This window comes from Oryx dammah, unplaced genomic scaffold (genome assembly GCF_014754425.2).
Source record: "Oryx dammah isolate SB20612 unplaced genomic scaffold, SCBI_Odam_1.1 HiC_scaffold_16, whole genome shotgun sequence".
Taxonomy (NCBI): Eukaryota; Metazoa; Chordata; class Mammalia; order Artiodactyla; family Bovidae; genus Oryx; species Oryx dammah.
The window spans coordinates 7,988,520-7,998,569 of NW_024070200.1; the positions used below are offsets into that span (position 1 = coordinate 7,988,520).

At 45.1% G+C, this 10,050-nt stretch overlaps 1 non-coding gene across 1 annotated transcript; it reads right to left on the reverse strand.

Moving 5' to 3' along the window:
* Nucleotides 1-6,928: 6,928 nt before the first annotated feature.
* Nucleotides 6,929-7,000, reverse strand: TRNAW-CCA. Its single transcript has one exon. It is a non-coding gene; the product is annotated as a tRNA-Trp (tRNA).
* Nucleotides 7,001-10,050: the final 3,050 nt, after the last annotated feature.

Consider the following 10,050-nt stretch of genomic DNA (forward strand, 5'->3'; position numbering starts at 1 on the left):
CTCCTTAGGGAAAGGTAAAAAAAAAAAAAAGAAAAGAAAATATACATGCATTCTCTGCACCCTTTTATCCATTGTTGTTTTGCAGTGGACTATAAAAAGAGAACTGAAGAAAAAAGGCAAGGAGATATTTTGTCTAACCTTTTAAATACATGCCCCATTTGACAGTATTTGTACAGTAGTTTTTTCCGTGATTGGCTCAACCCACAAAATTCTTTTAATGTGTATTTCAATTTGGTACATGGTCTCCACGCCCACAGAAGCTTAAAGGAATCAGAGATTCTTTGGGTGGATCCCATCGCGGCAACTCAAATGAGCCTCTGAGAGACAGCTGCGGCCTGAGAGGGTCAGCCCAGCTGCCCAAACAGATAGCAAAGAAAAAGAAAATCCTGATTCTTGAGCTAAAGCCATCCTGGAGAGAATCTGCAAAGCTCCCAGTGCCCTGCCCTTTCTGAGCCTTCCTTTCTTCACCTGTCCAGAGAGACGTGTTAGACTCATGCTGTGTGGTGTTGTCATCCGGTCACTCACTAAATGCCCTTTTACTGGACATCTATTTTGTTTTATAGTCCATATAGTCAAAGGTCTGGTTTTTCCAGTAGTCATGTACAGATGTGAGAGTTGGGCCATAAAGAAGGTTGAGCACTAAAGAACTGATGCTTTCAAACTATGGTGCTGGAGAAAACTCTTGAAGGTCCCTTGGACTGCAAGATCAAACCAGTCAATCCTAAAGGAAATCAGCACTGAATATTCATTGGAAGGACTGATGCTGAAGCTCCAATTCTTTGGCTACCTGATCCAAAGAGCCAACTCACTGGAAAAGAGTCTGGTTCTGGGAAAGATTGAGGGCTGGAGTAGAAGGGAGTGGCAGAGGATGAGATGGTTGGATGGCACTATCAACTCAATGGGCATGAGTTTGAGCAAACTCTGGGAGATACTGAAGAACAGGGAACCCTGGCTTGCAGCAGTCCATGGGGGTGCCAAGAGTCAGACACGACTGAGTGACTGAACGACAACAATTCTGTTTCATGTGCAAACGGTCTCTGTATTCAGAAGTGCACAGTCTAGTGGTGAAAATGGTCATAGAACAGTGTTGATGGTGGACAGAGGCTACAAGGAGCTTGTTGAGCACAGAGGGACATGAACCTCTATGGAGGAGTCAAGGAAGGCTTCCTGGAGGAAGGGTTGACTAAGCTAAAATGGATAGGCACAAAAGGAAATGAGCCTGTGAGGGCAGCAGTCCCAGCAGGCACAGCAATCTAGGGACCAGAGAGAATGAAACTTGCACAGAATCCTGTGAGCAGTTCAGCCCTGCTGGAGGAATTCAGCCTCAGAAATGGGAAGGTGATAAAGATGAGCTTTAGAAGATCTGGGAGATGATTATTTCAATAAGAGGATTTTGTAAACTCTGGGGCTACAGGGCTCTGCACAATGTCAGTTATTATCCGACATTATTACCATTCTGGACATATAGGGGGCAGGGACTGAACCTGGAGATGGAGTTAGAATCTGCCGATGTCACTGACAGAGGATTTTAATATTTCTTTTTCCAAGTGTTCTTTCCCTAATTCATTTTTTTTACCATGTGTAAGACTGGTGAGGGTAACCTCATTGATTTGGGCATTCATTTGTATATGAAATCAGATGTTTTATCTTTGTGTGTGATTCATATTGGGGGTTTAAGGGAAATAACTATAGCAGAATTCAGAGTTATTGAAAACCATAAAAAAGGGGGAGGAGAAAAGAGGAAACAATTTCCATCCTCAGTTAGCCCCAGAATCCATGCCCAGGACCCTTCCCCTCCCCTCCCAACTGGAAAGATCTCATCCCTGTCATTTGTACTTATCTCTCCTGAGTCAGCAAATATTAATACATGGTTTATACTGAGGAATGTTTTATGCATTTAATTGAATTATTTTCAATTAAATGATTATTTTTCAAATCTCTACTTATGTGCCAGGCAGTGTGAAAAATGTACAGGAACACAGACATGAAAGAGACCCAGTTCCTGCCCTCAAGAGCTCACTTTCAGAGCAAGGAGATGTCATATCAGGCTGGGACAGGGTGCATGGAGAGCTGTCCACAGGGGCAGGTACAGAAGAGGTCAAGGTTCCCAGGGCCAGGTCAAACAAGGGCCATCACGTCCGAGGGCGGTGGATTCCTGTGCTGAGCCAGAGTCAACCAGAATCTGACACATCCTAGCACTGTGACCCTGGCCTGATGGCTTAGCAACTTTGTGCCTCAGTTTTGTCATTTGGGAAATGGGAATAGCAACCCAACTATAAGCACTGATCTGAATCTGAGCCAACTCTGGGAGACAACGTAAGACCGGGGAGCCTGGCGTGCTGCAGTCCGTGGGGTCGCAAAGACACGACTCAGCGAATGAACAGGAACCATGAGCACTGAGTTGTTCTGATGAACCAATGAACATGTGTAAGCTGCTTTAAAGTGTGAGAAAGCATACCATTTAGTTGAGAAAGAGTTGATGAGTCCTACCATCATCATCATCGTTGTCATCACTATTGGCAGCATCGTTGTAATGGATTCATAAGTAAATGCTAGCAGAAGAGGTGAAGGCAAAAGTCAGGATAGGGTGCAGAGCTAGAGACCTGGTCTCACCCAAGAGATGAAATCTTTCCACCACAAAAAATACCGCAAACAGGCTGTCTCGCTGTAGCCAGAAAGTGGAAACAGCCCAAATGGCTATCGAGTGGCGATTGGATAAACAAAACATGGTCTATCCTTGCAAAGGAACACTATCCAGCACTAAGACAGAATGAAGCCCTGACTCAAGTTTCGGTGAGGGTGGACTTTGCCAACCTGAGGCTTAATGAAAGAAGCCCATCACAAAACCACATGCTGCATGGTTCCATTCACAGGGAATGCCCAGACTAGGCCTATCTACAGAGACAGAAAGCAGACTGGTGGCTGCCTACGGTTAAGAGTATGTGATTGCTCATGAGAGGGGAGGAGTTATTTTTGGTGATGAAATGTTGTTAACTTTGATTGTGGTGATGGTTGGACATCTCTATAAATTTACTATGATCATTGAATGGTATGCTTTAAATGGATGAATTTTTGATAAGTGAATTATTTCTCAATTATAAGGGGGAGAAGGAGGAGAGGAGGCGTCAGGGTGAAGATGGGAGAAACTAAATGTTCCATGCAAGGAGGAGGCCGGGGAGCAGCATGTTGAGAGGACAGAGAGATCCGTGGTCAAGCCTAAGTGTATAACAGCATGAGTTTGGTCCTTTTTTATTTGCAGACATGATCAGTCCTCTAGAGAAAGGCAGCTGGCAGGCAGCAGAGGCATGGAAGCTTTGGTCACCACTCATTCATTCAGTAAACTGGCCCTGCTAAGGTACCCATTTGCTCTAAGTGCTGGGGATACAGTGGGAACCGCCTCAGTGGAGTCCAGGCCACCCAGGAGTTCACAACCAGCACATTTAACAAGCACATCCATGGGAAAATGCAGATGATTCCAGAAAGTGATGGGCGTCTTAAGCAAAGAGATACAGTAGAGAGTGAGTGGAGGGGCTGCCTTAGATTGGGAGGTGGCATGGTGGTCAGAAGAGGTCTCTCTGAGGAGGTGACATCTAAACCAACTTAACAGTAATGAGCCCATCAGGCCAAGATGCAGGGTAAGAGGAACAGAAGTGCAAAGGTCCTTCACAAGCTCATAAAGCAGAGCCCAGATAAATTCTTGGTTGAAAGTACAAAGAGCTATGGAGATGAGAGGTAGGAGAAATCCATCAGAACCAGACTAATCAGGGAAGGCTTTAGGGAACAGGCAGAACTCTGAGCTGAGCCTTAAAGAAGAAGTGAAATGACTCTGGGGTGCCTTTGGCCATGTGAGAAGCAGCAGTTTCTTTCTTTCCAGGCAGGTCTCTGTGATGCAAAGGCAGTGGGGGTATCAGTCAACCACAGCTGTGTAACAGACCACGCTTGCTGACTGTTGCTCACACAGCTGCAGGTGGCTCCTCTTGCTTGATCTTAAGAGAGGCAGTGCTGCCCCCTGCGTCTCTCTTCCTCTGTCTGAGACCAGAGGGCGGCTTGGGCAGGTACCTCCCACGAGGATGGCAGAACCACAAAGGCAAGTGAAACCTCAAGACCTTTAAAAGCTCAGGCTCAGAAGTGGGGCTTGGCCACATCCACCTCATTCTCTTAGACAAAGAAAATCACCTGTCTGAGATAAAAGTTAAGAGGGGAACATGTTCTCTGCTTTCACTGGGGGCAGCTCAAAGAACATATCAAACAAAATAGATACAGAAAGGTGGGGAAAACTGAGCAAATGATGTCTTCCCTAAAATAACGAGGTCTGGTGGGTCCTTGGTCAGGGTTTGGGGGTGGGTTGAAGACAGAGAGAGTTGGACTGTTTTAGACATCTCACCAAGACTCCAAGGAGAACGTGGCACTTGAAATAGTAATAATCAGTGAAAAAGGAACAAAACAGCCCTTGTACATACAGCAGCATAGGTGAATCCCCAAAGCATTGTGCCAAGTGAAGTAAGTCAGATTCAAAAGGCGATATTCTGTACGATTCCATTTATACAGCATCCTTTCACAGACAAGAACCACAGGTACAGTAACAGATCTGAGGTTACTAGGAGCTGGGGAGGGAGAGGAGGGTTCACAGCAAAGAGACATAAAATTTTTGTGTGCTAGAAATTGACGTCCATATCTTTGTGGTGGTGAAACACGAAGGCCTACATGTGTCGAAACTCCTAGTACTCTACACCAAAATGAAGGAATTATACTTATTTCTATGTATGTAATTATGCTAGAGTGTTAAAAAGGGGATAATGAAGTCATTATTATTATTTTTTTAAGTCCACAGGAATGTAAAATCATCTCTTCAGTGAAAAAGCCCTTACCCCTTTATAAAAGAGAATTGGGCAGTTCTTTGAATATTAGGGGCTTTCAAATTTAAAATTAGAATTACTACTCATTGGAAAAGACTCTGATGCTGGGAGGGATTGGGGGCAGGAGGAAAAGGGGACGACAGAGGATGAGATGGTTGGATGGCATCACCGACTCTATGGACGTGAGTTTGAGTGAACTCCGGGAGATGGTGATGGACAGGGAGGCCTGGTGTGCTGCGATTCATGGGGTCGCAAAGAGTTGGACACGACTGAGCAACTGAACTGAACTGAATTGTAGAAAAACAATAATTTGTATTGAGGTAGGTGGCACTAGTGGTAAAGAACACACCTGCCAACTCAGGAGATGTAAGAGATGTGAGTTTGATCCCTGCGTCAGGAAGATCTCCTGGAGGAGGGCATGGCAACCCACTCCAGTATTCTTGCCTGGAGAACCCCATGGACAGAGGAGCCTGGCACGCTACAGTCCATAGGCTCACAAAGAGTTGGACATGACTGGAGTGACTTTAGTACAGCATGGCAAGAAACACATATTTGATGCTGAATTTTAATTTTTTAGAAGGGAAAAAAAGAGGTGGAAATATTCTATTGGCACCCATTCTGTGCCCACATAGGACTTCATCCCTGTGCCTTTGTTAATTGCAGAAGGGGAAATGAGGCATTCACTTGGACTAACTTTCTCCTCCTTGTTTTTTTCTAAGTTTTGTTCTCAAACTTCCTTGTCAGAGAGTAGCACAATGTCAACACTCATGCCTCTTTCTCCCCTCCCCAAAAACGTTCATAATTCAGTCAATCCAGGGTCTACATGACAGCAAACTCTGGCTTGACTGATTTTTTTCCCTCCCGAATTGACAGAATCACATGGTTACTTATTTATTTACTTATTAATGATTTATATCCTGTCTTCTTCCAAAAAGGATCTGAGTGCCTCGCTGGATGTCTTGGCATTAGCTCCAAAAAGTGTAAGCATCTCGAGGAAGAAAATAACTGCTGGAGAAGTGGTGTTTGGTTTCACTCCAGAATCCATGGAGTTGCCTGAAAAGACATCTAATGAGCCCATTACTGCAGAAAATGAATAATGGAGGGTCCGACCCAGCTGCCATGTTAAAGTAGGATCTTAGACACAGAACCCCCTCCCCTAGGCTGTCTGTACAGAGGAGGCCAAAAACTTTACACAGTGAAGAAACAGGTACTTTCTTCCCTGAGCAAGTCAGTCCAAGTGAAAAAGTAGTTATCAGCCATTAAATGTCATCTGTGGGCCAGCACTTACAGAATTTCAACCACTTGGCAAGGAAAGCACTGGGACTTGAGAGAAAAAGCTCAGAGAAGGTAAGTAACTTGCCCAGAGTGGCAGAGCAGCTCAAGCAGTCAAGTTGGAACCTTGAATCCAGGTCTTTCTGACTCTGGAGCCCTGGTTATTCCCTTTCCCAAGTTGCCTCTGGGCTTTTGAGTCCAACCTGAGTGTCTGGCACTGGCTGCCTGTAATGATCCAGTTTATTAAATAATGTTGACATCTTTTGCTCACTTTTGGACACCGCATCAGGGAATTTTCACCATTGCTGCTACCCATTGGATGATCTCAGTCACAAGTAACAGCATGGCCAGATTCAAGCCGGCTTCAGCAATGAAATGATGGATTATGACCCAGCAGCAGAGGTCTAGCGACAGGGCAAGTTCCAGTCACCGTAAGTTAGAGGATTGTTTCTGCCCCAAGATTCCCTCTATTTGGCCCTTTTCCATGAGAGTGTAGCTTCCTCAGGCGGGCAGGAACCAGGATGCAGCAGGTCTGGGGATTTCTCCAAAGAAAGAAACGGGCTCATCTCCTTAGGTAAGAAAGAACCTTTCCTACAACACCCAGCTTTCACCAGTCCATACATATACTCTGGGTTTCATATTCATTCTTTTTTTTAATATAAGGTAAGGTAAGGTGAAGTCGCTCAGTCGTGTCCAACTCTTTGCGACCCTGTGGACTGTAACCTACTAGGCTTCTCCATCCATGGGATTCTCCAGGCAAGAATACTGGAGTGGATTGCCATTTCCTTCTCCAGGGGATCTTCCCAACCCAGGGATCGAACCCGGGTCTCCTGCATTGGAGGCAGACGCTTTAACCTCTGAGCCACCAGGGAAGATTTTATTTATTTTAATTGGAGGTTAATTACTTTATAATATTGTATTGGTTTTGCCATACATCAACATGAATCCGCCACAGGTATACACGTGTTCCCCATCCTGAACCCCCTTGGCAAGGGGGAAGGGATGAACTTGGATGCTGTAGGAGAAAGCTGGTTGATATTTTCTAATCCCATTCACCCTCCTGGATATCCATGAAGACGGTCATTTCCCAATCTCTCTTACAGTTCAGACTGGACCATTTGCCTGGCTCACATACCAATAAAACGTGAGGAAAGTGATGCCACTTCCAGGCCTGTCCTTAAAAAGTCCTATGTGGTCCTCATGCTTTTTCTCACCAGCAGCTCAGGCCCTATAAGATGACAAACACCCTAGGATGTAGAGGTCCAGATTCCTGAACCATTTGGTGAAAGGCCACACACTGGTCTAGACATCGTTGGCGTTGTATTGTATCAAGCCACTGAGCACTGGGGTTTCTCTGCTACTGCAGCTAGCACTGATTACCCTGACTGACCCAGGTGGCTCCCACTGCCCATTTGGGGTGGAATAGATGTTGGGAGTCAACCATAGTAACTGTCATGGCTCAAGTTGTGTGTTTTCCAGATGGTAGAGAGAGGTGATGACCAACGTTTGCCATGGTCAGAGAGACAGAGAAAAGATATTAGCAATTTCTCTTGAAAGTCAAAGTTTAATGCTTATAGAACAGCTTCAGAGATTCACATTAGCCTCAGTGTGACCTTGGGCAAGTCACTGCCCAGTTCTCCGGGGGAAGGTAATGCCAAAGTCTCCCCAAGCTCCCAGTGTTTCCAGATCACTTTGCACCTTTCTTGAGTCAGAGCTGATGAGACCACACATACAAGTGACTTAGGAAAAGGGTTGTTTTCAGACCCAGGCAAATAGCACCCACTTCTGAAAAGCTACACCAAGAAACGCCAGGCCACCCAGACAACTGTGCAACAGTTAACACCTCTCAGGAGCGATCCCCAAGGCAGGATCATCCCCTATTGAACCCATTCTTCTAGTGTACTTTGTATAGTTCCCTAGCTCTGATGAGGGAGCCAGTTAATACAAGGATTATCTATCGTGACTGCCTAGCATAAAACCCCACAAATCAGATTCCCCAAACCCACTTGGAAACCTGCATGGCTAAGTCAGATCCATTATCCTGCTTTATAGTCACATTTGCACTTTTTATTATTAATGCTATCAATACAATATTTATTTGCCATGACATAACCTTCTACTTCAGAAGGAAATGTCTTTATTTGTAAGTGCTCTTAATGATCCAAAGCTACTGGTTGGTGTATTTACAACTGGGACACAGATTATTTGAATAAAAATAATGACTGTGAGTTACTGAAGACTGACTGAGTGCCAGGCTATGCCTCTCATCCAGAATATAATCTTCTCAATAGTCCTGTCCGTTTCAACCCCATTTAACAGAAAAGGATACTGAGGCTCAGAAGGGAGAAGTAACTTGTCAAATATCCCCTAAGAAGCCCATGAGGAACTAGGTCTTCCTCCCAAGGACTCTCAACTTTGACACAAGGGCCAAGTACTTCCAAGTATTGAGAAAGGGACTACAATGAAGCCCTCAAGACTGGTACAGAAGCATCTCACTGGCCCTAATTGTGACTGTGTGGTTTTTTTTTAATACTCATTTGACTGTATCAGGTCTAGACCCTGATGCTAGGAAAGATTGAAGGCAGGAAAAGGGGACAACAGAGGATGAGATGGTTGGATGACATCACCTACTCGATGGACATGAGTTTGAGCAAGCTCCAGGAGTTGGTGATGGATAGGGAAGCCTAGAGTGCTGCAGTCCATGGGGTCGCATAGAGCTGGACACGACTGAGCGACTGAACTGAACTGAACAGATCGTGTCTTACTTGCAGCATGCATAATCTTCTGTTATTGCACACAGACTCTCGAGTTACAGCACGCAGGCTTAGTTGCTCTGCCACATGTGGGATCTTAGTTCCTTGAAAAGGGGATCAAAGCCACAACCCCTGCATTGCAAGGTGGATTCTTAACCACTGGTGAAAGTGTTAGCTTCTCAGTTGTGTCCAATTCTTTGTCCATGGAAAACCCACCAGTCTCCCCTGCCCACGGAATTCTCCAGGCAAGAATACTGGTGTGAGTTGCCATCCCCTGGACCACCACGGAATTCCTATGGCTGCTCTTTAAGTTCCCTTTATTTACTCTTCACCCAGAAATTGCCAACATAGCTACTTCATTCTCATGCAAACAGACGTGGACATTTGGATTATAAGGGAAATAGTGGGTAGACTCATACACATATTTTAGAAAACTTCCTATCCATGACCGCCAGGCCGTCTTGGATGACAGCAGTTTAGGTCACTGAAAAGACATTTTTGCCCCTATCAACTAGGAAGCAACAAAAGCAGCCTGTGCCTTGTTTTTCTGCAATTTCCCAAGAATTAGTAACACTTGGGCACGAAATGTCTTTGTATCTTTCCATTTCTCTCTCTCTTACCTTAGCCAACTTTCCCAGCCAAAATCACCTTTGGGCACCCAAAGTAGCGTTGGAAATGCTAAGTATAACCAAAAAAGAATAAACCAACAATTAGGGTTTCCAGACAAAATATAGGATGCCCAGTATCTCAGTCAACTTGGATGGCCATAACCAAACGCCATAGACTGGGGGTTTAAACAACACTTATTTTCTCCTTGTTCTAAAGGCTAGAAGTCCGAGATCAAGATACCAGTGTGGTCAGTTTCCAGTGAGGGCTCTCTTCTCGACTTAGAGACTGTCATCTTCTCGCCATGTCCTCAGATGGTGGGGAGAGAGAGAGCAAGACAGCAAGCACCCTGCTGCCTCTTCTTGTTGTTCAGTTGATAAGTCATGCTCAACTCTTTGCGACTCCATTGACTGCAGCATGCCAGGCCCCTCTGTCCCTCACCATCTCCCGGAGCTTGTTTGAATCCATGTCCATTGAGTCGGTGATGCTATCTAACCATTTCATCCTCTGCCAACCCCTTATCCTACTGTATTCAATCTTTCCCAACATCAACATCTTTTCCA